Consider the following 25,511-nt stretch of genomic DNA (forward strand, 5'->3'; position numbering starts at 1 on the left):
CTGGATCTGGACTGACTGATCTGGACTGACTGACTGGATCTTGACTGACTGGACTGACCTGACCGGATCTGACTGGATCTGACCGATCTTGACTGGATCTGGACTGACCTGGACTGACTGGATCTGGACTGACCTGGACTGACCTGGACTGACCTGGACTGACCTGGATCGGACCTGACCTGACTGACTGGATCTGGACTGACTGACCGATCTTGGACTGGATCTGGACTGACCTGACTGGATCTGGACTGGATCTGGACTGGATCTGGACTGGATCTGGACTGGATCTGGACTGACCTGGACTGGATCTGGACTGGATCCTGGACTGACTTGACTGACCTGGACTGGATCTGGACCGACTGACTGATCTGGACTGGATCTGACTGACCTGGACTGGACCTGACTGGATCTGACTGACCTGGACTGGATCTGGACTGGATCTGGACTGGATCTGGACTGACCTGACTGGATCTGGACTGACCTGGACTGACTTGACTGACCTGACCGACTGATCTGACTGGATCTGGACTGGACTGGACTGACCTGACTGATCTGGACTGACCTGACTGACTGGACCGACCTGGACTGACCTGACTGGATCTGGACCGATCTGGACTGACCTGGATCTGACCGACCTGACCTGATCTTGGATCGACCTGACTGACTTGACTGATCTGGACTGATCTGGACTGGACTGGACTGACCTGGACCGACTCTGGACTGACTGGACTGGATCTGGACCGACCTGGACTGACTGGACTTGACTCTGGACTGACCTTGGACTGACCTGACTGACGGATCTGACTGACTGGACTGGATCTGACTGACCTGACTGGATCTGACTGACCTGGACTGGATCTGGACTGACCTGGACTGACCTGACTGACCTGACTGGATCTGACTGGATCTGGACTGACCTGACTGGATCTGACCTGACCTGACCGATCCTGACTGGATCTGGACTGGATCGACTGACCTGGACTGGATCTGGACTGATCTGGATCGACCTGACTGGATCTGACTGGACCTGGACTGATCTGACTGGATCTGGACTGACCTGGACTGATCTGGACCGACCTGGACTGACCTGGACTGGATCCTGACTGATCTGGACTGGATCTGACTTGACTGGACTGGACTGGATCTGGACTGACCTGGACTGACCGGATCTGGACTGACCTGACCGACCTGACTGGATCTGGACTGGACTCTGACTGGATCTGGACTGGATCTGACTGACCTGGACTGACCTGACTGGATCTGGACTGGATCTGGACTGACCTGGACTGACCTGGACTGATCTGGACTGGATCTGACTGGACCTGACCGATCTGGACTGACCTGGACTGACCTGGACTGACCTGACTGGACTGGACTGGACTGACCTGACTGATCTGGACTGGATCTGGACTGACCTGGACTGACCTGGACTGACCTGGACTGGATCGACTGACTGACTGGATCTGGACTGATCTGGACTGGATCTGACTGACCGGACTGGACTGGACTGACCTGGACTGACCTGACTGGATCTGGACTGACCTGGACTGGATCTGGACTGGACCTGACTGGATCTGGACTGGATCTGGACTGACCTGGACCGACTGGATCTGACTGACCTGACTGGACTGACTGACCTTGGACTGGACTGACCTGATCTGGACTGGATCTGGACTGATCTGGACCTGGATCTGACCTGACTGGACTGACCTGGACTGACTTGGACTGGATCTGGACTGGACCTGACTGGATCTGGACTGACCTGGACTGACCTGGACTGACCTGGACTGGATCTGACTGGATCTGGACTGACCTGACTGACTGGATCTGACCTGGATCTGGACTGGATCTGGACTGACCTGGACTGGATCTGGACTGGACTTGACTGACCTGACTGATTGACCTGGACTGGACCTGGACTGGATCTGGACCGGATCTGGACTGACTTGACTGAATCTGACTGGACTGACCTGATCTGGACTGGACCTGGACTGGACCTGGACTGATCTGGACTGACTTGGACTGGATCTGGACTGACCTGGACTGGATCTGGACTGGATCTGGACTGGATCTGACTGACCTGACTGACCTGGACTGGATCTGGACTGGATCCTGGACTGACCTGGACTGGATCTGACTGGATCTGGACTGGATCTGACCGATCTGGACTGGATCCTGGACCGACCTGACTGACTTGACTGGATCTGGACCGATCTGGACTGATCTGGACTGACCTGACCGATCTGGACTGGACTGGACTGGATCTGGACTGACCTGACTGGATCTGGACTGACCTGGACTGACCTTGACTGACCTGGACTGACCTGGACTGACTTGGACTGGATCTGGACTGGATCTGACTGACCTGACTGGATCTGGACTGGATCTGACTGACCTGGACTGACCTGGACTGGATCTGGACTGACCTGACTGGATCTGACTGATCTGACTGACTGGACTGACCTGGACTGGATCTGGACTGGATCTGGACTGATCTGGACTGACCTGGACTGACCTGACTGACCTGGACTGGATCTGGACTGGATCTGGACTGACTTGACTGGATCTGGACTGGATCTGGACTGGACTTGGACTGGATCTGGACTGACCTGACTGGACTGGACTGACTGACCTGACTGGATCTGGACTGGATCTGGACTGACCTGGACTGGATCTGGACTGGATCTGACTGGATTGATTGGATTTGACTGGATTTGGACTGATCTGATTGATTTGGATTGGATTGATTGATTTGGATTGATTTGGATTGATTTGATTGATTTGGATTGATTTGGATTGGATTTGGATTGATTTGGATTGATTCTGGACTGGATTTGGATTGACTTGACTGGATTGACTGGATTGGATTTGGATTGATTTGGACTTGATTTGACTGGATTTGACTTGGATTTGACTGGATTTGGATTGATTTGATTGGATTTGACTGATTTGATTGATTTGAATTGATCTGGACTTGATTTGATTGGATTTGGATTGGACTGGATTGGATTTGGACTGATTTGGATTGGATTTGACTGGATCTGGACTGGATCTGGATTGAGTTTGGATTTGATTTGATTGATTTGATTGGATCTTGATTGGATTTGGACTGATCTTGGATTTGGACTGATTGACTGATCGGATTTGGATTTGGATTTGACGGATTGACTGGATTGGATTTGGATTGGATTTGGATTGGATTTGGATTGGATTTGGATTGAATTTGGATTGGATTTGGATTGTGTAATAACAACTTCAACACTTTACAGAGTCAACTTAATTTTTATTCAACCAAAATTCAAAACTACAAAAAAAATGGCGCTTTGGCCCTCGCGATCGCGTCGTTAACAATGCTAGGAAACGGAAAAAATCAGTGCTACCAACTTCTTAAAATTATACCCATTCGCCGATCGCACCAAAAACTAGAAGTGGGCGCTCACGTTCCCATACATAGCCCCACCTGGTGTGACACTGGTTTGTCATCACGCATATCGCCTTCCAAACAAACCTTCTTCAACTTGGTGCATGGTCGGCGATACGTCCCCGAATGAGTCCTGACCTCAGCAACTCGAACTGTGTTGTCTTGACCGGTCCAACATTTCTCCACAATTGCCAGGGCCACTTTCCGCGTTCATTGGCCATGTCGGATATGTAGACTACGTCTCCTTCAACTATCTCTCCAACAGATTTCCACCATTTCTGGGTCGGTATCAAGGTTGGCATATACTCCTGAATCCATCGTTTCCAAAAATTATCAATCAATTTCTGAGCCTTCCTCCATTGCTTGCCCCAGTCCAGGTCGCTCGGGCTGAATTCACCTGGTGACTGGACATTACTTGATGCTCCGATCAAAAAATGATTAGGAGTGAGTGCTTCGGGATCATTCGCTTTGGCTGAAACATAAGTCAGGGGCCGACTGTTGCCCAAATGTTCTGCTTCAACCAATATGGCGTCTAGCACTTTCTGCCTCGGTGCTCATTCCTTCAGTGTTTCTCTAAGAGCTGCACGGATGCTTCTTATAACCCTCTCCCATGCTCCTCCCATGTGACTAGCCGCTGGTGGGTTGAAGACCCATCGTATGCCTCTCTCCAGTACCTTCCGTTCAACGTCGCCAAAGCTTATTTGTTTGAGGGCCTCTTTAATTCTCTGTCTGCACCTCGCAGATTCGTACCGTTGTCAGAATAGATGATATTTGGTTTTCTACGTCGAGCCATCATTCGTCGAATTGACATTATGCAGGAATCAGTTGTCATTGAATAGGCCACCTCAACATGTATCGCACGCGTGGTCATACATGTAAAACCACCCCATACCGTTTTTCTCTGTGTCGTCCAACTGTCACCTCGAAAGGCCCAAAAGTCCATTCCAGTATGCGTGAAAGGCTGCTTGTATGGATCGACACGGCATTCCGGAAGCTGTCCCATCATTGGTATCACTTGTTTAGGCTTATTAATACGACAATGCTGGCATCCGTAAACAATTTTACGCAATAAGCTGCGTAGACCTATTATCCAGTAGGATTGTCTGATTTCATTCAGCACTAGTTCACGTCCTTGGTGGTTGGCTTGTTGATGATAACTTTGCACTAACAATTTTACAAACCTTCCAGTTGATCCAAGTATGATAGGATTTTTACGGTCAAATCAACATTTGCTCTGTTCAATCTTCCTCCAACACGCATTAATCCTTCACTGTCGAAGAAGGTGTCAACGTTCGCAGTTTACTCGTTGACTTCAGTTCACTACGATTCACCAAAGCTGCATATTCCTCAGGGAATTGTTCCTTTTGTACTACTTTCAGCCATCTGATATTCGCTTTCTGTTCATCCTGCGGTTGAATTTGTGCACTTTTCACGTTGCCTCTGCACAGATCAATGAACTTGTGTACAAACGCTGTTGATCGAACTAATCTTCCACTGGCTAAAACGTTCTACATTCGGCAAAATCGGATCACTTTCAAGCACAGTATTCACTGCTACTGATTCAGACAAATACTCTTCTTCATTTTTATCGGATGATTCTGCGTTGCTAATAAGCGCCGACCAGTCGTTAATTTTCTGTTTCAGCAGAATCGGACCACTGAACCACCTTCCACTAGTTGACAGGTCCACCATTTCGGTATCTCGTGTTCCTTCATCAGCCACGTTATCACACGTAGAAACATAGTTCCAATCGTCTGGTGCAGATTGCTCTAATATTTCTCCCACCTTGTTCGCAACGAAAGTCTTCAACGCCTTCTTCGTTTTGAGCCAACACAAGACCGTACGACTGTCCGTCCAATAGAGAATCCTGCATATGTTGACGTTCAATTCAATCTTTATTGCCAAGGAAAGCCGATAACCCAACAAAGCAGCCTGCAACTCTAGTTTTGGAACTGACATGAAACGAACTGGAGCAACTCTCCTCGACGCGACGAATGAAATATCGACTTGTTCACCATTTACAATTCTCAAGTAAGCAACAGCACTCATTGCCATGGTGCTGGCATCGCAAAAACATGAAGTTCGATTTTGTCACTACTGCGAAGATTACTGCTATAACATCGAGGAACGCGAACATCAGTGATTGTTGGAAGAATATTCAACCACATTTGCCACTTTTTCCTAGTAGCTTCTTCTAGTTGGTTATCTCATCCAATACCGCTTCGCCAAATTTGCTGTAGGAGAATCCTGCCTCTAATCGTCATGGGCGTCACAAACCCAAGTGGATCAGAAACGGACATCACTACTGACAAAACCTCGCGTTTCGTTGGTACTTGTTTTCCCATCAGAACAGCTGGGTCGATCTTACAAAAATCAGTTGAAAAAGAGAAATAGTCACCTTCACTACTCGATAGAAGGCCTAGAACATGGTTTATTCCATCACTGATATTTGTATCAATTGTTTCTGCTTGCAGATCCTTTGGTATAGTTTTCATCACTTTCTTGAAGCTGCAGCGAAAATTTCTGATTTCGAATCCTCCCGATTTGTGCACTTGGATGACATCCTGTATTAATTCTGCTGCCTTGAACACGTCGTCCTCGCTCTCCAGAAAATCATCGACATAATGGTCATGTACAATGGCATTGCTAGCATCGGAATATTCGCTGGCATGAAGCTGGGCATTATAATTTTATATATAATGAGCAATAAACGGAGAAGAGTTTGCTCCAAAAACCATAGCTTTCATTCGGAATGTCTGGACAATGTCATCCGGGTTGTGACGATAAACGAAGCACTGTGACCAGCTGTCTTTTTCCGATATCCAAATCCTGTTGAACATTTCTTTAACGTCACCAACAAATCCAATTTTCCCCCGTCGAAACCGCAACAGTACTCCTTGCAAAGATTTGAGAAGATCTGGCCCTGTGATGAGAACGTCGTTTAAGCACATACCATTAGATTTTGCAGCTGCGTCAAATACAATTCTTATTTTTCCTGGCTTCATACTGTTTTCAACTGGAAAATGGGGCAGGTACCACATATTATTTCTGGATATGTTAAGATCTTCTTCCGAAACAGGAACGGCATAACCTTTGTCAATATAGTCTTGCATTTTATCCGCGTACTTGTCTTCAATGCCCCTCTTAGCAAGCTTCCGTTCAGTACATTTTAAACGTGATAATGCCATCTTTCTACTTTCAGGGAATGGTATTGTATTCCTACAACAAACAACAACAAACTGGCCATCAACAAAACAAGTAGATTTTTCCATAACATCCAGGGCCCGTCTGTCATCCTCGGAACGCTGTCGATCTGGTTTACTGATTACGACTCCCATATTTTCAAGCATAATGTGCGATGCCACGAGATCGTGAAGATTTTCATCCGATTCGCAGCACATATTCACCGTTGCAACATAGTTTTCATCCGACTTCATCCTCATTGGTCCATGTACCACCCATCCCAAAGGACATTTAGAGATAGCTGGAGCAATAGGATCAGGTTGGCAAATTTCCGTCGTCTTGATAACGTTCAAATGCGGTTGTCCTATGAGCAATAACGGTGGTTCTCCATTCAAACAGTTCAAATCAGCTTTGTTCACATATGGGAATCGTGCCAATAATTCTGGAACGTTGACTTTTGACCGGCGAGATTCATTTTTGAATTGTCCGCTTTCCGGTCAAACAAAATAATTGCTTATCCGCAAGATTCTCTCCAACTTCTATTTGGACAAGCTCAGAACTTCCATCCACTCGCTGCATTCCACACATCAATGTGCAACAGAGTCGTTGTTTGCTGCCAGATATTCCCAGTATCTTGACAATTGAAACATCAATAATAGTCAAACTAGATCCCTCGTCGATCAAAGTAGGAACTTCAATCACCCTTTTGGTCCACGAATCTTCACGGTCACCATTTTCAAAAGCGCCTGGGGAACCACTTGCTGATCACTTTTCATCACGTTAACTCCTGGTTTATGTTGTGTGACAGAAGGAATTGATGTCACCACTTCTCCCTTATGCAACAGGGCATGATGGTACCGACTGCATCCTTCAACTGGGCACAGCTGCCGTCGATCACAACGTCCACTATGAGTGCGCAAACAACAAAAGCACAGTTTCGATTCGATAGCAATTTGAAATCTGCGTTTTGGTTCGGCTGACTTAAACGCATCACATGACGTTAAATCATGTACGTCCTTGTGACAAACTACACATTTCTTGACACCACTTTTACGGATTTCGTTTCTCACAACGGGTTCGGCCAATCGATTATGTTCGTCGAAGAATCCTCCGGCAGTCAAGGTACAATTTATAGATGCAGCGTACTTTCCGGTTTTCTCCACCCATGCTGCAAAATCTAGAACAGTTGGATCGTTGATAGCACACTCCGTAATATGCCGACCCCACATCATAATCTGGTACTGCGGCAGCTTTTGCAAAAGTAGTCCCAAAAGTTCCGGGTTGTAGACGTGTTGCTTCAAACCTTTTATTCCTGCAGCTAGGTTTCGAACTACACCGTCGAACTCAATGAAGGACTCCCAGTCCGATACTAATGGAAAGTTTCTAATTTCGTTAATTAGCGCCCGCAGTAGAAGTTCCGGTCTTCCAAAGCGAAGTTCAAGTGCCTCTATTATCTTTTCGCCATCATCTGACGTCAAGAGCATGTGTTGAACTGCGTCACGTGCCTTTCCTACAAGGCATTTATTCAGCCGAACAACGTTTTCAAATCCTGAATACTCTCCTGCTGCTGTGGTTAAACGATATTGGTTAATAAACAATTGCCACTCACGTACATTACCATCAAACGTCGGTAGATTATTACTTCCCGAACTTCTTGCCAACATGCGTTGCATAGATTTAGTAATCTGCAGCATTTCAGCGTTAGCATCTCCACGTAATTGTCCAGAGTCACGTTGTGTGGAGGAACGTGTAGCAGTTGTTCTAGCATTATCTCTGGGTAGTTCATGTTGTACGAGGTTCTCCTGTGGTAAGCTCGGCACCCGCGGTACAATTTGATTGGAGTTCGTTGGACGTAAAGTTAGTTCGGCTGATGAGGTTGAAGCTTGACTTTGCAAATTCTGTACCCACTGTTGCACACGTTCCAGAGGATCCTCATCCTGTATGTTAAAATCCGAGTTCTGCGCGTGTTGTTCTGCCAACTCCTCCTCTAATTCCGCTTCCGCAATTTTCACAGCCAGTTCAGCTTTCAGTAGCTTCTCTTGCCTCTGCTTCCGCTGTAGTGCTTCCTGCTCTTCCATCGCTGCTAATTTTATTTCCGTTTCCAGTTTTGCTTTCATCACTGTTAACTGAGCACTTCTAGATGACAAAACACTCCTGGCCGCCAGGTTCACTTTTTGGTTTGAAGATTTCTGTAACGGTCGTTCCAAAGACTGCGTTGAAAATCCGAGTTCGGTGGTTTGTGCAAGCAAAGACGCCGGACGCTCTTGAACTTTTTTGTGTTTTGTAGTTACATTGCCTTCCAAAAAAAGTCGTTCCATTAACGTTTCAGCCATAACCTGCTTCGAACTAGCATCTTCTCCGAGGGGAACATCAAAAAGCTCACACGTCGTTTTCAAACATTCCGGATCCGCATTTTCGATTATCTGCAACCTAACCTCAAACTCTGGAGACTGTCGTTCGAAATCAAAGCCTTCAAATCGCATCACTTTTCTCCTTATCCAGTTCAAGGTCGTGTTTTCGCAGTACAAAATTTTATGCAGAAGCACCAAATCGGCTGGCCTCGCGGCGTCAATTCTTTCAGCCAAAACACTATCGTTCGCGAACATTTTCGTCTTAAAATACTCTCTGTAGGAACTGATCACCAATTCGCGTTTATCCGGCTCGAAGGACCATATGTAATAACAACTTCAACACTTTACAGAGTCAACTTAATTTTTATTCAACCAAAATTCAAAACTACAAAAAAAATGGCGCTTTGGCCCTCGCGATCGCGTCGTTAACAATGCTAGGAAACGGAAAAAATCAGTGCTACCAACTTCTTAAAATTATACCCATTCGCCGATCGCACCAAAAACTAGAAGTGGGCGCTCACGTTCCCATACAGATTGGATTTGGATTGGATTTGGATTGGATTTGGATTTAGTTTGGATTTTATTTGTATTGGATTTGGATTGAATTTGGATTGGATTTGGATTGGATTTGGATTGGATTTGGATTGGATTTGGATTGGATTTGGATTGGATTTGGATTGGATTTGGATTGGATTTGGATTGGATTTGGATTGGATTTGGATTGGATTTGGATTGGATTTGGATTGAGTTTGGATTGGTTTGGATTGATTTGGATTGGTTTGGATTGGTTGGATTGGTTTGGATTGATTTGGATTGGTTTGGATTGGTTTGATTGGTTTGGATTGGTTTGGATTGGTTTGGATTGATTTGGTTGGTTTGGATTGGTTTGGATTGGTTTGGATTGGTTTGGATTGGTTTGGATTGGTTTGGATTGGTTTGGATTGGTTTGGATTGGTTTGGATTGGTTTGGATTGGTTTGGATTGATTTGGATTGGTTTGGATTGGTTTGGATTGGATATGGATTGGTTTGGATTGGTTTGGATTGGTTTGGATTGGTTTGGATTGGTTTGGATTGGTTTGGATTGGTTTGGATTGGTTTGGATTGGTTTGGATTGGTTGGATTGGTTTGGATTGATTTGGATTGGTTTGGATTGGTTTGGATTGGTTTGGATTGATTTGGATTGGATATGGATTGGTTTGGATTGGTTTGGATTGATTTGGATTGGTTTGGATTGGTTTGGTTGATTTGATTGATTTGGATTGATTTGGATTGGTTTGGATTGATTTGGATTGGATTTGGATTGGATTTGGATTGGATTTGGATTGGATTTGGATTGGATTTGGATTGGATTTGGATTGGATTTGGATTGGATTTGGATTGGATTTGGATTGGATTTGGATTGGATTTGGATTGGATTTGGATTGGATTGTATCCAATCCAATTTGGAATTGGAAGCCAAATATTTATCATTTTTTTATGAATCATAATTCAATAAAAAATCTGCGAAATCATAATGCATATAAATTACAATTTTAAAACCGAATTTTTCAAAAATTGTGGCATTTTATTGCCAATTTTTCAATTATTGTTCAACTTCATTGTAATATTGCACAAGCAACTATTTCGAATAAATTCCGATAGCATTGTGATAAAATTCGTCAAATGGTTCAAGACAATCGCATTAAATTGAGCACAAACCGACTCGTTACTCGCGGTTTCCATCATTGTCAGAACAGCTTACAATAATTGTTGACGAAAGGCATCCAGTCCACGAGAACTACATACATACAAACCCATAACCAACAGGGTGTGATACAATCCAGACGGGGGAAAATGGTCTCAGACGATTCGATACGATAACCTGCGAAGAAAGCTTTAAAAAAACGCTTATATAGAAGTCACCAGATTTGTCAGTTTTATTTCTGTTATTTGCAAGTGGGTTTTTTTTGGGCTTCATTTATTTAAATTAGGTAATTGTCTTACTTAAGCTAGAAAAAAAAATTCAAAGAATAAAATGTTCAATATGCAGTAAATATGCCAAATGTTGTAACCACGTGGATTCTAACTGTTTGATTTTCGTTTTATCGCAAAAGCAGGCATACGTTGTCAGAACTATTTGAATGCATCAAACCAATCATCGACTCATGTAGATGATGCATAGTGAGCCACCATTCCCCAAAACCGAAAAAGTATATGAAACGAAAAATACGGAAATTGTGGTTTGTGATTATGGAGAATTGTTTTCTCTCTGCTGTTTCAGCTGGGGTAAATCTTTTTTCGCAACCGTGTTTGCGAATGAAGTGGAGGGTGTTTAAATGATGACTCTTCGTCTGGTGGGGAGGAAAGGGGTCAGTGGGCAGCACTAATGAAATTTCATTTGATGATAATTGAGAATTAAAATTAATGCTATACGAGTGCCGGGGATTTTTTTTCGTTGGTGAAAAGCACATCAAATACGTGTGAGCTTAAGGCCGAAAAAGTTTCATTTTTATTAATTTAAAACCACTTGCCCGGAGCTTTCCCAGTGGAAATGAGCGGTTGAGATGTTATTATCGAGCCTATTAACAAATTGGAATGAATGAACTTGAAATCAGGGATACGTGTTCAATAAACCAATGTGATATTCGTATGAAATGATGATAGTATGGGGGAATTATTCGAAGTGTTGATTACCAACATCGATGCAAAACTATCTTAACTGTTGGCTACTTGTTATAGAAAGTTCCCTTTGCTCCGTAAATATCGTGTGCCTGTCAGTTCAGTTAAGCGTTGGACAACTCCATCGAAACCAGAAGTGTGAGAATTTAATTAAAGTAGTTACAACATTTTAATTCAATTACAATGTATGCAGCCACCAACGTCGTCACCATCTCACTGGTGTAGGGATGAAGGATACTGAACAAACGACACCAGTTCGTGGGACAATTTAACAACTTTGACTACCAGACAAGACTCAGATTGACCCATATCTTGAATTAAAGCAGACGTTTCCTTGGTCTGCCTCTATCGCAGCTACTTTCACAAGGGCGGATGGTTGAATATGCTGGAGAACAAATTCTAATTATCGATTGGTTTCAGATTACCATAGTACGTTGATTCCATTTTAACAAGATATGACTGATAAGTATGCCGTCATAGGGAGTGACTGTGAGTTAATAAATGAAGCGAGTCTAACTTACTACCATTTGTTATTATAACGGTTGGATATGGCTTCTATTTCATGTGGGAGTACGTTGGCAACTATATCAAAATACTACAATTTATATAATTATCTAGCTGGAAAGGTTTACAAAAATGTGACATTATTTAGGGATTACATTGCATTAAAATTAACATCCACTACTCATAAAAAAAATCAACTCCAGGTTCCGTGGTTTTCCAACGGCTCTAATAATACACATTGAATCCCATTAGCCAGCTACTGCATGAATAAGGTCAGGCAAGGGCCCCTTATCTCGCATACCAGGCGAATCAAGTTACCCATCGGGACACGGCTTTGGCAAACCAAATCCAAACTCTCCCTCTCCGATAGAATGGCATTTGACGAATGAATTGGTGAGCAACGTGTGTTTGTCACCTTCGACCGCCAGCGCGCCGTACCCGAAGTACAAAACCGACTCTATTAGCTTGTAAATTATTGGCTTTGTTGGCAATAACAGGTCATAAAACATGAAATTAAATGCGCAGTCAACCTCTTTCCCGAATCCTGGAGTGCCGTGCGTCGTGCCGTGTCAGGTCGGCGATGATGATGACGCGAGGTGAGGCGGAAATCACGCAAGAGCACTCGGCAATTCGCATGTGTACACATGTAACACCAAATTGACTATAAATTGTGGTATTTAATTAAATTTTAATTCCGGGCCTGTTTTCCACTTACCGACCGAGGACGCGCGTATTCGCTTCTCGACTTGATGGAAGATTTTTATCGAGTTATCGTTGTGCTCCCGTTGAAAGTCAATGGGAACCGGAGGGAAATATTAAACCCAATATTCATCGGCCTTGGGTGAGGTTGGGCTTTTCTCAATGTGTAGGTATTTAATTTTGCTAAGACGATAAGGAGGACAAACATACAAACATGTCTTTATTGATAACGTGATCTATGCAGATTTTCAACGAAGTTACTTAAAGAGCAAATACAGCAGCGGAGGTGGAACGTCCCTACCTTTGGTCCACGTCGAACCCGAAAAGAAATAAACCTTAACACATTTAAGTTAAACCAAAACCAGCACGAAATAATTTGACTTCCAATTCTGAAAAGGACACCTAAGCTACGATGTGTACTACCAGACACACGGGGGGCAGAGTTCCGATTATTATAAACATTTTGGAATATCTCCTAAGGACAATCGAGTTTCCATTGCACTGGTATCTAAAACCATATTTAGAGGTATAATGGACGTGACGCAAAAAGTATCCACAATTCCTATCGGCAGTTGGAGCTGCCAACAAATTTTAAAACATATTGGACGACAATTATTCGAGAAGAATTGTATAGAATTCTGAGTAACATCCATCCGGACTTGGAAGTCCAAAACTGTTCCATACGAATTCCTTCTTTAATAAAAAATAAGCATCGAAACTTACTACAGAAAATCTTTTAGGCTCCGAAACGGGTGTTTTGGCTTTGAAAAAGAATCGTATTGGAATTTAAAAGGATTTGTTTTGGGACTTTGAACGGAATCTTTTTGGGCTTGCAAAACAAATCCCATTCTTTAGGATTACGTTCGGAAGCCCAAACGGATTCTGTTTGGTCTACCAAAAAAAATCTGTTCGGAGGCTTCAAATGATTTCATTGGAAATCCCAAAAGAAATTTGTATGGAAACCCAAAATAAATCCACCCTGAAGCCCAAAAAAGATCCGCTTCCGAAGCTTTTCCGAAGCTTCCGAAGCTTTTTTGGGCATCCGAAAGAAGTTGCTTTGGGTTTCAAAATGAAATCATTTTAAAATTGCAAATCATTGCATGGAAGCAAAAAGGGATTATATTCCAAAGCCCAAAAGGCTTCCGTTCAGAAACCCAATAGGCTGTAGATTTCGTTCACTCATAATTCCGACCAAAAGGAACCCAGTAGCATTCCGAACGGAAGTCCCAAGATATTCTGTTCGGAATATAAAAAGACTCCTCTCAAAATTCCAAAAGAATTCAGATCGAATATTAAAAAGAATGTCGCTCAGAACAGAAGTTCAAAAGAATTCCGAATTCCATTCAGAGCCCCAGAATGATTCCAGTCGTAAAACTGAAAAAAAATTCAAAATCGGTAGCCTAAAACAGTTTCGCTCGAATTCTTTCTTAGAAGAATTGGGCTTTGAAACGGACTTCTTTTGGTCCTACGAAATGATCTTCCATGCAGAGAGGACTTTTGAGCTTCTGATCCGAATAGTTTTAATCTTCCAAACAATAACATTCAAGGTTCCTTTAGGTTAATTTCACCGAACGTACTCCACATGGAAGCCCAAAAGAATTCTGTTGGGAAGCCCAAAAAAATCTTCGTTCACAGTCCCAAAAAACCCATAACGATTCCATTCAGTGTCTCAAAATCATTTCGTTCGGACGCTTAGAAGAATTTTGTTCAGAAGCTCAAAAGGATCCCTTCAAAGCACCAAAGGGGTTTTGTCCGGAACACCAAAAGGATTCCATTCTAAGGCCTAAAACGGTCTGCTCGAATTTCCAGAAGAAAGTCCAAAAGCATACTGTTTGGAGCCCCAAAAGGGTTTTCTAGAAAATATCAATTCGGAAGCCCAAAAGAATTCCGTTCGGAGTCCCAAAATAGTTCTGTTCCGAAGCTCAGAAGGATTCTGTTCCGAAGCCCAAAAGGCTTCAATCGGAGTTCCAAATGGAATTCAACCGAAAGCCTACAAATATTCTGATCGTAACCCCATAAGAGCTCCGTTCGCAAGTCTGGAAAGATTCTTTCTGAAAGCTCAAGAGGACTATGCTCAGAGGTGTAAAAGGCTCCGCTTCAAGTTTCAAGGGGATTCCGTTCTCGAGAGCCCAAAAAAAGTCTAAAGAGATCTCGTTCGGAGTCCTAAAATGATTCCTTTCAGAAGCTCTACGTGATTCTGTTCGAAAGCCTAAAAGGATTCCGTTTAGCCCAAAATACTCCATCAATAATTCCAAAAGGATGGCTTACAAAAGCTAAAAGAAACTCCATTTCGAGGCTCAAAAGAATTTCGCTTGGAAACCCAAAATATGCTCTTCGGAAATCTAAAGGATTCCGCTTGATGGTCCCACAATATTCAGTTCGCAAACCCAAAAGGAATCGATCGGAGTCCCAAAATGGTTTCGGTTTGAAAGCCTAAAAAGACTCCGTTCAGAAGCTCAGAAAGATTCACTCAGAATTCGAAGGATTTTGCTCCGAACTCCAGAACACTTCTATTCAGTGTCTCAAAGACATTTTGTTCAGAAGCTCAAATGGACTCCGCTTGGAAGGATTTCCAATCTGCTGAAAGGGATTCCATTCGGAAGCACCGGAATGATTCTGTTTGGAAGCCAAAAAGAATTCCGTGCGGAGTCCCAAAATGATTTTGTTCGGAAACCGGAAAGGACTCCGTTTGAAAGCCCAACGTAATTCTGTTCAAAAACACAAATAAATTTCGTTCGGAAATTCCAGAACGATTCTGCTCGGAAGTCGAAATGGATTCCGTTCGGAAGCCCAATACGAATATGTTTGGAGTCTTCAAATGATTTCGTTTGGAAGCTCAGAAGAATTCCGTTCAGAGTCCAAAAATGTTTTCTTTCGGAAGCCTACAAGAATTCCGTTCAGATGTCCGGAAGGATTCTGCTTGAAAGCACAAAAGCACCAAAATGATTCCGTATGAAGGCTTCCATTGATTTTATTGAGAAGTCCAAAATGATTAGATTTGGAAGCTTGAAAGCATTCTGTTCACAGAAGTATGGAAGACTTTCGTTCGGAAGTCCAAAAGGACTCCGTTGAAAAGTTCCAAAATTATTACGTTTTGAAGCCGGAAACGATAAAGTTTAGAATCTCAAAATTAATTAGTTTGGAAGCGTAAAAGAATTTGGTTCAGAAGCCTGAAAGAATTTCGTTCAAAAGGCGAAAGAAGTCCGTTCAAAAGCTCCAACAGAATTTCGTTCGGAGTCTCAATTTTTTTGGTTCGGAACCCCAGAAGAATTCCAGTCGTAGTCCCAAAATTATTTCATTTTGAAAAGCCAAAACCACAGTTTCTATTCGGAAGCTTAAAAAGACTCCGTTCGCTGGACAAAACGACTTCGCTCTAAATTTCAAAAGTATTCCATTCCGAAGTTCAAATTGATTCCTTCCGGAAGTCCAAAAAGTTTTCGTTCAGATTCTCAAACAGATTTTGTTTAGAAGCCCAAAAAGATTTTGTTTGGAAGCTTAAAAATATTCTGCACGGAGTCTCAGAATGATTCCGTTCGGAGAACAAAACGGATTCCGTTTGAAAGCCAAATAGAGTTTTGTTCGAAAGCCAAAAAAATCGTTTCAGACTCCCAGAAGGATTCTGTTAGGAAGTCCAAAAAAAATGTGTTTGTAAGTAATCTTTTTCTATCTTTTTGAAATAGAAAATTTAAATTGATTCCGTTTGAAGCGCAAAAGCTTCCGTTCGGAATCCCAAAATGATTTCGTTTTAAAGCCTAAAAAAATTTTGTTTGGAAGTCCAAAAGGATTCCGCTCGGAGTTTCAAGATGATACAGAACGGAACACCAAAACGAATTCTGCTCGAAAGCCCAAAAGTATTCGTTTCAGAATATCAGAAGGATATTGTTAGTATTCCGTTCGGGATCTTAAACGGATTCCGTTTGGAAGCCCAAAAGGATTCCGTTCAAACCTCAAAAATAATTCGTTCGGAAGTTCGGAAGGAACTTTTGAAAAATAAATAAAAACTCCAAACGGATTCCGTTCAAAATTTCAAAATTATTCCTTTTTCATTTCAAAGCGATTCTGTTCAAACGACCAAAAGGATTCAGTTCGAGAGCCCAAAAGACATCCGTTCGGGAGCCCACAACGATTCTGTTCTGAATCTCAAAATGTGTTTATGCAAAAGTTCAAAAATAAATTAGTTTGGTAGCTCAACCTGATTTTGTTCTCAGTCTCATAATGATTCCAATCAGAATTCCAACCTGCCAAAGCCGTCATTCCCCCTACTTGTAAGTTTTTATTTTGTTCTTTATTAAGGTGTTTTTTAAACTACAGATATAAGTTCAACACCAAATGCTTGTAAGTCCAGAAAATTCTTTCCGAAAAGTCTAACCGGATTCCGTTCAAAAACATTTTTATCTTCAATAATAATACTTCCGTAAAACTTCCCAAGCCTCAAGTGAAAGTGATTTTGTTCAAAAGCCTGAAATGATTCCGTTTAGAAGCTCAAGTCAGGCAAAAATGGTTGCAGCAACTTGATTGTGACTGAATCTGGTCACATATGAGTGTCAGTAACCTATGTAGAATATGTGTGCTGCTAGGGAAAAATATTCCGTTCAAAGTCCAAACATTATTTTGTTTGAAAGCCAAAAAAGATTCCGCTTGGAAGCCCTAAAGGATTCCGTTCAAACCCCAAACGGAATTCGTTCGGAAGTCCAAACGGATTCCATTCAAAAGAATTCCGCTTAGAAGTGCAAAACTGTTCCGATTGGAGGTGTAGAAGCATTCTGTTCGGAAGCCCATAAGGATTCTGTTTAAAGTCTTAAAATGATTCCGTCCGAAAGTACAAACGGTTTCCGTTTGGAAGCCCGCAACGATTCCGTTCTTAATCCCAAAATAATTCAGTTCGAAAGCCGAAAAGGCGCCATTCAGAATTCCAAAAGGATTCAGGTCAAAAGCCCTCAAATGATTCCGTGTGGAAACCCAAAACAATTCCATTTGAAGTCTCAAAAACATTTTGTTCAAAATCCCAAAAGGATTCATTCGGAAGCTCAAAAGGATTCCGTTCAGAGTCTCAAAAATATCAGTTTGAGAGTTCAAAAGTATTCCGCTCGAATGCTCAAAAAGATTCCATTCGGAAACCCAAAAGGATTATATTCAGCAGCCAGTACTCCATTCAAAATCTCAAAAAGGGTTCTGTTTTAAAACTTAAAAGGATTCCGTTCGGACACCCAAAACGATTTCGTTTGGAGTCTCAAAAAACTTTCGTTCAAAAGCCCAAATTGATTTGTTTTACCAACTAAATCACATCCACCACAATCGGTTCGAGAGTTTAAAAGTATTTGGCTTGGAAGCTCAAAAAATAATCTGTTTTGAAGCTAAAAGATTTCTGTTCGAAGGCCCAAAAAGATTATTTTTGGAGTCTTAACATGATTTCGTTCGAAAGCCCGAAAGGATTCAGTTTAAAAGCCAAAGTCCCAAAAACTATTGGTTCAAGAGTTCAATTGTGTTCTGTTCGGAAGCCCAAAAGGATTCTGCTCAGGAGCCCACAAGACTAGTCCGTTTAGAATCCCAAAATATATCAATTCTAAAATTCAAAAGTAGTTAGTTCAGAAGCACAAAAAGGATTTTGATTTGAAGCTCAAAAGTATTCTGTTCAGAAGTCTAAAAGATTTCTATTTGGAGTATAAAAATGATTTCGTTTGAAAGTCCGAAAGAATTTCGTTTGAAAGCCTAAAAGGATTCTGTTTGAAGTTCAAAAGGATTCCGTTCGGAAGCTAAGAGCGTTTCTGCATGTATGATTTTGTTCGACAGCCGAAAAGAATTCCTTTCAGAGTACCGAAAAAATCGGTTCGAAAGTCCAAAAGAATTCCGTTTGAAACCTCAAAAGGATTCCGTTCGGAAGTGAAAAAAATACGTTCAGAGCCCCAAAATACTCCCCTCGAAGTTGTAAAAGGATATCGTTTGGAAGCCCAAAAGGATTTCGCTCGTAGCCTCAAAATGCGCCAGTAGGGCAATCAACCAGGATTCCGTTTGAAAACCAGAAAGAACTCTGCTCAAAAGCCCAAAAGTATTCGTTTTGGAATCCCAGAAATATTTTGTTGGGAATTTCAAATGGAATTCGTTCGGGAGTCCAAAGAAGTTCAGAATACTTCCTTTCAAAGAACTCCGCTTGGAAGTTTAAAACGATTCCGATTAAAAATCTACAAGGATTCCGTCTACACAAATCTCAAAGTCCCAAAACGATTCCGCAGGGAAACTCAAAATGATTTCGCTTGTAGTTTCAAAATTAAAAACCAAGAGGCCCGAAAAAAAACTGGTTTGACAGTCCAAAAGTATTCCGTTTTAAAGCTCAAAATGATCCTGTTTGAAGCTCAAAAGGATTCCATTCGGAAGTTAAGAGATGTCTGGACCATTCGGGAGCTCAAAAAGGATTCGGAAGCCCAAAAAGATTCTGTTCATCAGCCTGAAAGACTCCGTGCGGGAACTCAAAATGGATTCCGCTTGGGAACCCAAAAGGATTCCGTTTATACTCTGAAAAATATCGGTTCGACAGTTCGAAACTATTCAGTTCGGAAGCTAGAAAAGGATGCTGTTTTGAAGCTCAAAAGGTCTCTGTTTGGAGTCTCAAAATGATTTCGTTCGAAAGCCCGTTCATAGTCCCGATAAATATCGTTTCGAGAGTTAACCCTTAAATGCGCAATATTGTTTTAAAACATCAAAGCGAAAATGCGTTCAATGTTAATAATTTCAATGGTTATTTACGTTATAAATATTTTCGACGATTTCTAAAAAACATCGCCTAGCGCCTTTAAGGGTTAAAAAAAATATTGTTCCGTAGCTCAAAAAGGATTCTGTTTTGAGTCTTAAAATTATTTCGTTCAAAAATTCAAAAGGATTCTGCTCAGAACCCCAAAAAATATTGGTTCGAGAATTCAAAAATATACCATTCGGAAGCTCAAAAGGATTCCGCTTGAAAGACTTCGTTCGGAAACCCAAAACGACTCCACTTGGAGTCTCCAAAAGATTTTGTTCGAAAGCTCAAATCGAATAATCCATTAGATTACGTTCGGAAAATATACAGTTGGGGCGCTTAGAAAGAAAGGATTCTGATTTGAAGCTCAAAAGGATTCCATTTTGAAGACCAAAAGAATTCTGTTTGATGTCTCAAAGTATTTTCAATGGAAAGCCAAAAAGAATTCCGTTCGGAAACCCAAAAGGATTCCGTTCAGAGTACCAAAGGGTTGAAAGAGTCAGCTCGAGAGTTGAAAAGTATTCCATTCGGACGCTCAGAAAGGATTCTATTTTAAAGCTCAAAAGGATTCTGTTTGAAAGCCCAAAACAGTTCCGTTCATAATGACCCATAAAAAAATGCGACATTATTTTCAACTCATTTTTGGGTAGATTTTTTTTTTCACTACTGTTATATATGTGTGTACTCGTTGGAATCTCTACTGTCAATTGACGTGAGCAAAACAGTGATTTTCTTTAAAAAAAGATCAAAAATATTCGCAAAAGATTTAGTGACAAGTTTGCTTGTCGCCCAAAAGCCGATAAAAGAGATAACAAAGATCGTGGGTTGCCACAGGGCCACTGTTCATCGGATTAAACGTTCTCTTCTTGATGGACCACATCCACGGAAGGCAGGAAGTGGTCGTCCGCGCCCGGCACGCACTCCAAAGGTCATCAAATCGGTCAAGAGGAAAATTGCATCGAATCCTATTAGATCGATCTGAAAATTGGCAAAAGCAGCTAATATCTCCAACTCCTCGATGCAACGGTTGGTCAAAGATGACTTGAAGGCTTCGTCTAGGGCTAGGGTGAAGCGCCACCTGATAACGAACCGGATTAAGGAACTGCGGCTTGAGCGAAGCAAGTGGCTTCTCTCCAACTTAAAAAAAGGAAAGCCAATAATCGTGTTCTCTGACGAAAAACTATTCAATATAGATCCGGTGTCCAACACGCGCACTGACCGGTTTATTTCGCCAAAAAAGGTTGAGGAAGTTCCTGAGCACATAAAGTTTAAGTTTACCACCAAACACCCTGCAGGAGTTATGGTGTTCGGGGCAGTCGCACCCAATGGATTGGCAATGCCTCCGGTATTCATCAAAGAGGGTTTAAAAGTGAATACGGAGGTCTACATCGGCATCTTGAAGGACCATCTAATGCCATGGATCAAGGCCAGCTTTGGAAAAGATCAATTTGTAGTTTTCCAGCAGGATGGAGCACCCTGTCATACATCCAAAAGGACACAAGCTTGCCCGGACTTGAATCCACTGGATTATTCAATATGGGCCAATATTCAGGCTAAGGCATGTGAAAGCTCTCATCCTAGTGTGGATTCACTCAGAGCATCCATTCGCAAGGCATGGGCCTCAATGTCAGCTTCGTATATTAGAACCGTGTGTTCTAGATTCAGACACCGCTTGGAGCAGGTTATTGAAAATCGGGGAGGACACCTTGAATAAATGTATTCAAAACATGGCAAATAAACTTGGGAAATCATACAAATATTTGTTTTCATAATTATTTTTGCAAGAATCACATTTATTTAAAAAAAAACTGTCACATGTCGCATTTTTTATGGGTCATACTGTAGTACCGAAAAATGTCGGTTCGCGTGTTAAAATATATACGGTTCCGAAGATCAAAAAGGATTATGTTTGAAGCTCAAAAGGATTCTGTTCGGATGCCCAAAAGATTATGTTTGGAGTCTCAAAAAGATTTCGTTCGATAGAAAAAAGGATGCCGCTCGGGAACCCAAAAAAATCCGTTTATAATCCTGAAAAATATAGGTTCGATAGTTCGAAAGTATTCAGATCGAAAGCTCAAAAGGACTCCGTTCGGAAGCCCAAATGGATTCTGTTTGCAATCTCAAAATGATTTAGTTTGAAAATCCAAAAGGACTCCGTTTGAAAGCCCAAAAGGATTCCTTTCAGAGTCCCAAAAAATATCGGGTTCGTCCTTTTTCGGAGTCCCAAAAACATTCCGTTCGGACGCTCAAAAAGGATTCAGTTTGGAAGCCCAAAAGGATTCTGTTTGGAGTCTCAAAACGATTTCGTTCGAAAGCCCAAAAAGATTACGCTTGTGAGCCCAAAATAATTCCGTTCGTAATTCCAAAAAATATCGGTTCGAGAGTTAAAAAATATATCGTGCGGAAGCTTGAAAAGTATTCTGTTTGGGGTATCAAAATAATTTTGTTCGGATTCCATTTAGGGTCCCAAAACATATCGGTTTGAGAGTACAAAAGCACTCCGTTCAGAAGTCCAAAAGACTCCGTTCGGAATCCCAAAACGATTCTGTTTGGAGTCTCAAAAAGAGTCTCGGAGTCCCAAAGAACATTTCCAAAATAATTCCGTTCATAGTCCCGAAAAACGTCGGTTCGAGAGCTGAAAAATATACCGTTCGGAAAATCAAAAAGGATTGTGCTCTGATGCCCAAAAAGATTATGTTTGGAATCTCAAAATGATTTCGTTCAAAAGCCCAAAAAGTTAGGAAGCTAGTAAAAAGGATTCCATTCGGAAGCCCAAAAGGACTCCATTTGGAGTTTCAACAAGATTTTGTTCGAAAGTCCAAATGGATTCCGATCGGAAACCGAAAAGCATTCCGTTCAGAGTCCCGATAAATATCGGTTCGATAGTTCAAAAATATTCAGTCGGGGTGCTCAGAAGGTATTTCTATTTGAAGCTCAGAAGGATTCCGTTTGGAAGCCGCAAATGATTCTGTTTGGTGTCTCCAAATTCTTTTTGATGGAAAGCTAAAAAGCACTCGGTTTAAAAGCCCAAAAGGATTCCGTTCAGAGTTCCAAAAAATATCGGTTCGAGAGTTTAAATTTATTCCGTTTGGAAGTACAAGAAGGATTCTATTTGAAGCTCAAAAGGATTCCGTTCGGATGCCCAAAAAGATTCTTTTGGAGTCTCAAAATAATTTCGTTCAAAAACCCAAAGGAATTCCGCTCAGAGGCCTTAAATATATCGGTTCGAGAATTCTACAGTATGCCATTCTAAAGCTAAGAAAGGATTCCGTTCGGAATCCCAGAAGGATTCTGTTCATCAGCCTAAAAGACTCCGTTCGGAGACCCAAAACCAAAACTTGGAGTCTCAAAAAGATTTTGTTCGATAGCTCAAATGGATTTCATTCGGAAACCCAGAGATTGGATTTTGATTCCGTTCAGAGTCCCGAAAAATAATGGTTCGACCGTTCAAATATATTCAGTCGGGGTGCTCAGAAAGGAATCTCATTTGAAGCTCAAAAGGATTCCGTTTGGATGCCGCAAATGATTCTGTTTTGTGTCTCGATATATTTTCGTTGGAAAGCCAAAAATGACTCCGTTTGAAAGCCCAAAAGGATTCGGCTCGGAGTCCCAAAAATATTGGTTCGACAGTTTAAATTTATTCCGTTTGGAAGTTCAAAAAGGATTCTGTTTGAAGCTCAAAAGGATTCCGTTCGAAATCCCAAAAGATTCTGTTTGGAGTCTCAAAATGATTCCGTTCGATAGCCCAAAAGGATTCCGCTCAGAGTCCCAAAAAATATATAATCCTGAAAAATATCGGTTCGATAGTTCGAAAGTATTCAGTTCGGAAGCTCAAAACGGATTATGTTTTGAAGCTCAAACGAATTCTTTTCGGAAGCCCAAATAGATTCTGTTTGCAATGTCAAAATATTTTTGTTCGAAAATTCAAAAGGACTTCGTTTGCAAGCCCTAAATAATTCCTTTCAGAGTCCCAAAGAATATCGGGTTTGTCCTTTTTCGGAGTCTCAAAGAACATTCCGTTCGGACACTCAAAAAGGACTCTGTTCTGCTCAAAAGGAATTATTATTATTATTAAAATCTTTATTAAAGAGGTTTTTAGCCCAAGGCTAGTTCACCTCCAACAAAAGGAATCTCAAAACTATTCCGTTTGAAGTCTCAAAAAGATTTCGTTCGATAGCTCAAATGGATTCCGCTCGGAAACCCAAAAGGATGCCTTTCAGGGACCCGAAAAATATAGGTACGGTCATTCAAAATTATTCAGTTCGGAAGTTAAAAAAAGGATTCTGTTTTTAAGCCCAAAAGGATTCCGTTCGAAAGCCCAAACGGATTCTGTTTGGAGTCTCAAAATTCGATTCGTTCGGAAGCCCAAAAAGATTCTGTTCAGCAGCCCAAAAGACTCCATTCGGAAACCAAAAACGATTCCGTTTGTAGTCTCAAAATGATTTCTGTCAGGGGACTTCCGTTCGGGAGCCCAAATGAATTCTGTTTACAATCTCAAAATGATCTCGTTCGAAAGTCCAAAAGGATTTCTTTCAGAGTCCCAAAAAATATCAGTTCGACAGTTCAAAAGTATTTCGTTCGGAAGTTCAAAAAGGATTCTGTTTTGTAGCTCAAAAGGATTCTGTTCGGAAACCTAAGGGACTTTGTTCAGCAACCCAAAAGACTTCGTTCGAAAACCTAAAACGATTCCGTTTGAAGTTTCAAAAAATTTTGCTCGAAAGCCCAAAAAGATTCCAATCCGTTTAGAAGTCCAAAAAAATCCATTTAGAGTTCCAATATGACTTCGAAAGTCCAAAAATATGCCGTTAGGAAGCCCATTAGGACTCTGTGCGGGAGCCCAAAAGAATTTTGTTAACAAGCTCATACATATTTTATTCAGAATCTCCAGAGCCTCCGCTCATAGTTCGAAAAGGAATCTCTACGGAAGCCCAAAAGAATTTGGCTCGGATGTCCAAAACGATTCTGTTCTGAAGCGCAAAATGATTCTGTTTGGAAATCCAAAAGATTCCCAAATGAATTCCGTTTGGAAACCCAAAAACTTTCAGTTCTAATGTCCTAAAGGGTTCAGTTCAGAAAAGCAGAAGCATTACGATCGGTATTCCAAAAGAATTCTTTTCGGAATAATAAAAAACAAGTGGAATTGAAGACATTTCAGAATAGCACAAATACATTTCCATTTTTAGGCCTCTCTTCAAAAATGATACATTTTGGAATCCAATACCTTTCTAGTGAGCGATAAAAATTGCCAGAGCATGGAATAACGCAGGCACGCATGAATTCCTATTGACATTCATACCGTATGCCATTTATATAAGCGAAACCCCGGCAGCAGGTGAAGGCGGAAGTGTGACAAAGAGCCATGAATTATTTGGCAAGGCTCACCCGGCGACCGATTCTCTCCTCTCAAAAATTAACATCGTAAATATTTGATTACTTTGACATAAATCTGCTGGAAATTAAGAATCGTTTAATGGCTTCCGATTGCAACATACGTGAGGGTGGAACGTTTGGTTGAAAATTACTTCGGAGTCAGCAACTTTCCTGTTGAACTGGAAATTGAATTGTTAATGCGGGGGAGTAAAATAGCATTTGCTGATAACTTTGGAGATCAAATTTCGTTCAACATCCCCATCAATGACGCGCAATTGATGAGGTCCGCTATCGGTTCAGTCACCTTCCATGCCTAATTACTGGTCCTAAGTAGCTGATAAACGTATTGAATTATTTCACCCGATTTAATTTCCCGTTTCCTCTTGCTTCTATCAGAAGTCAAACTCCGCCCAAGTGACATCAACCTTTCTTCGTTTGCATCACCATCGCACACTTCATCGCAATGACCTCAGTCTTTTCCAACCCGGCCTTTCCATCCAGCAGCGCAGCGGTCGCACGCTCCCACTCTTCGGTAGAAGATGGATTCCTGCCGTTCGTTCTCGTCTTTTCCCATTTTGGGATTACATTTTATGC

This window comes from Armigeres subalbatus, chromosome 1 (assembly GCF_024139115.2).
Source record: "Armigeres subalbatus isolate Guangzhou_Male chromosome 1, GZ_Asu_2, whole genome shotgun sequence".
Lineage (NCBI taxonomy): Eukaryota > Metazoa > Arthropoda > Insecta > Diptera > Culicidae > Armigeres > Armigeres subalbatus.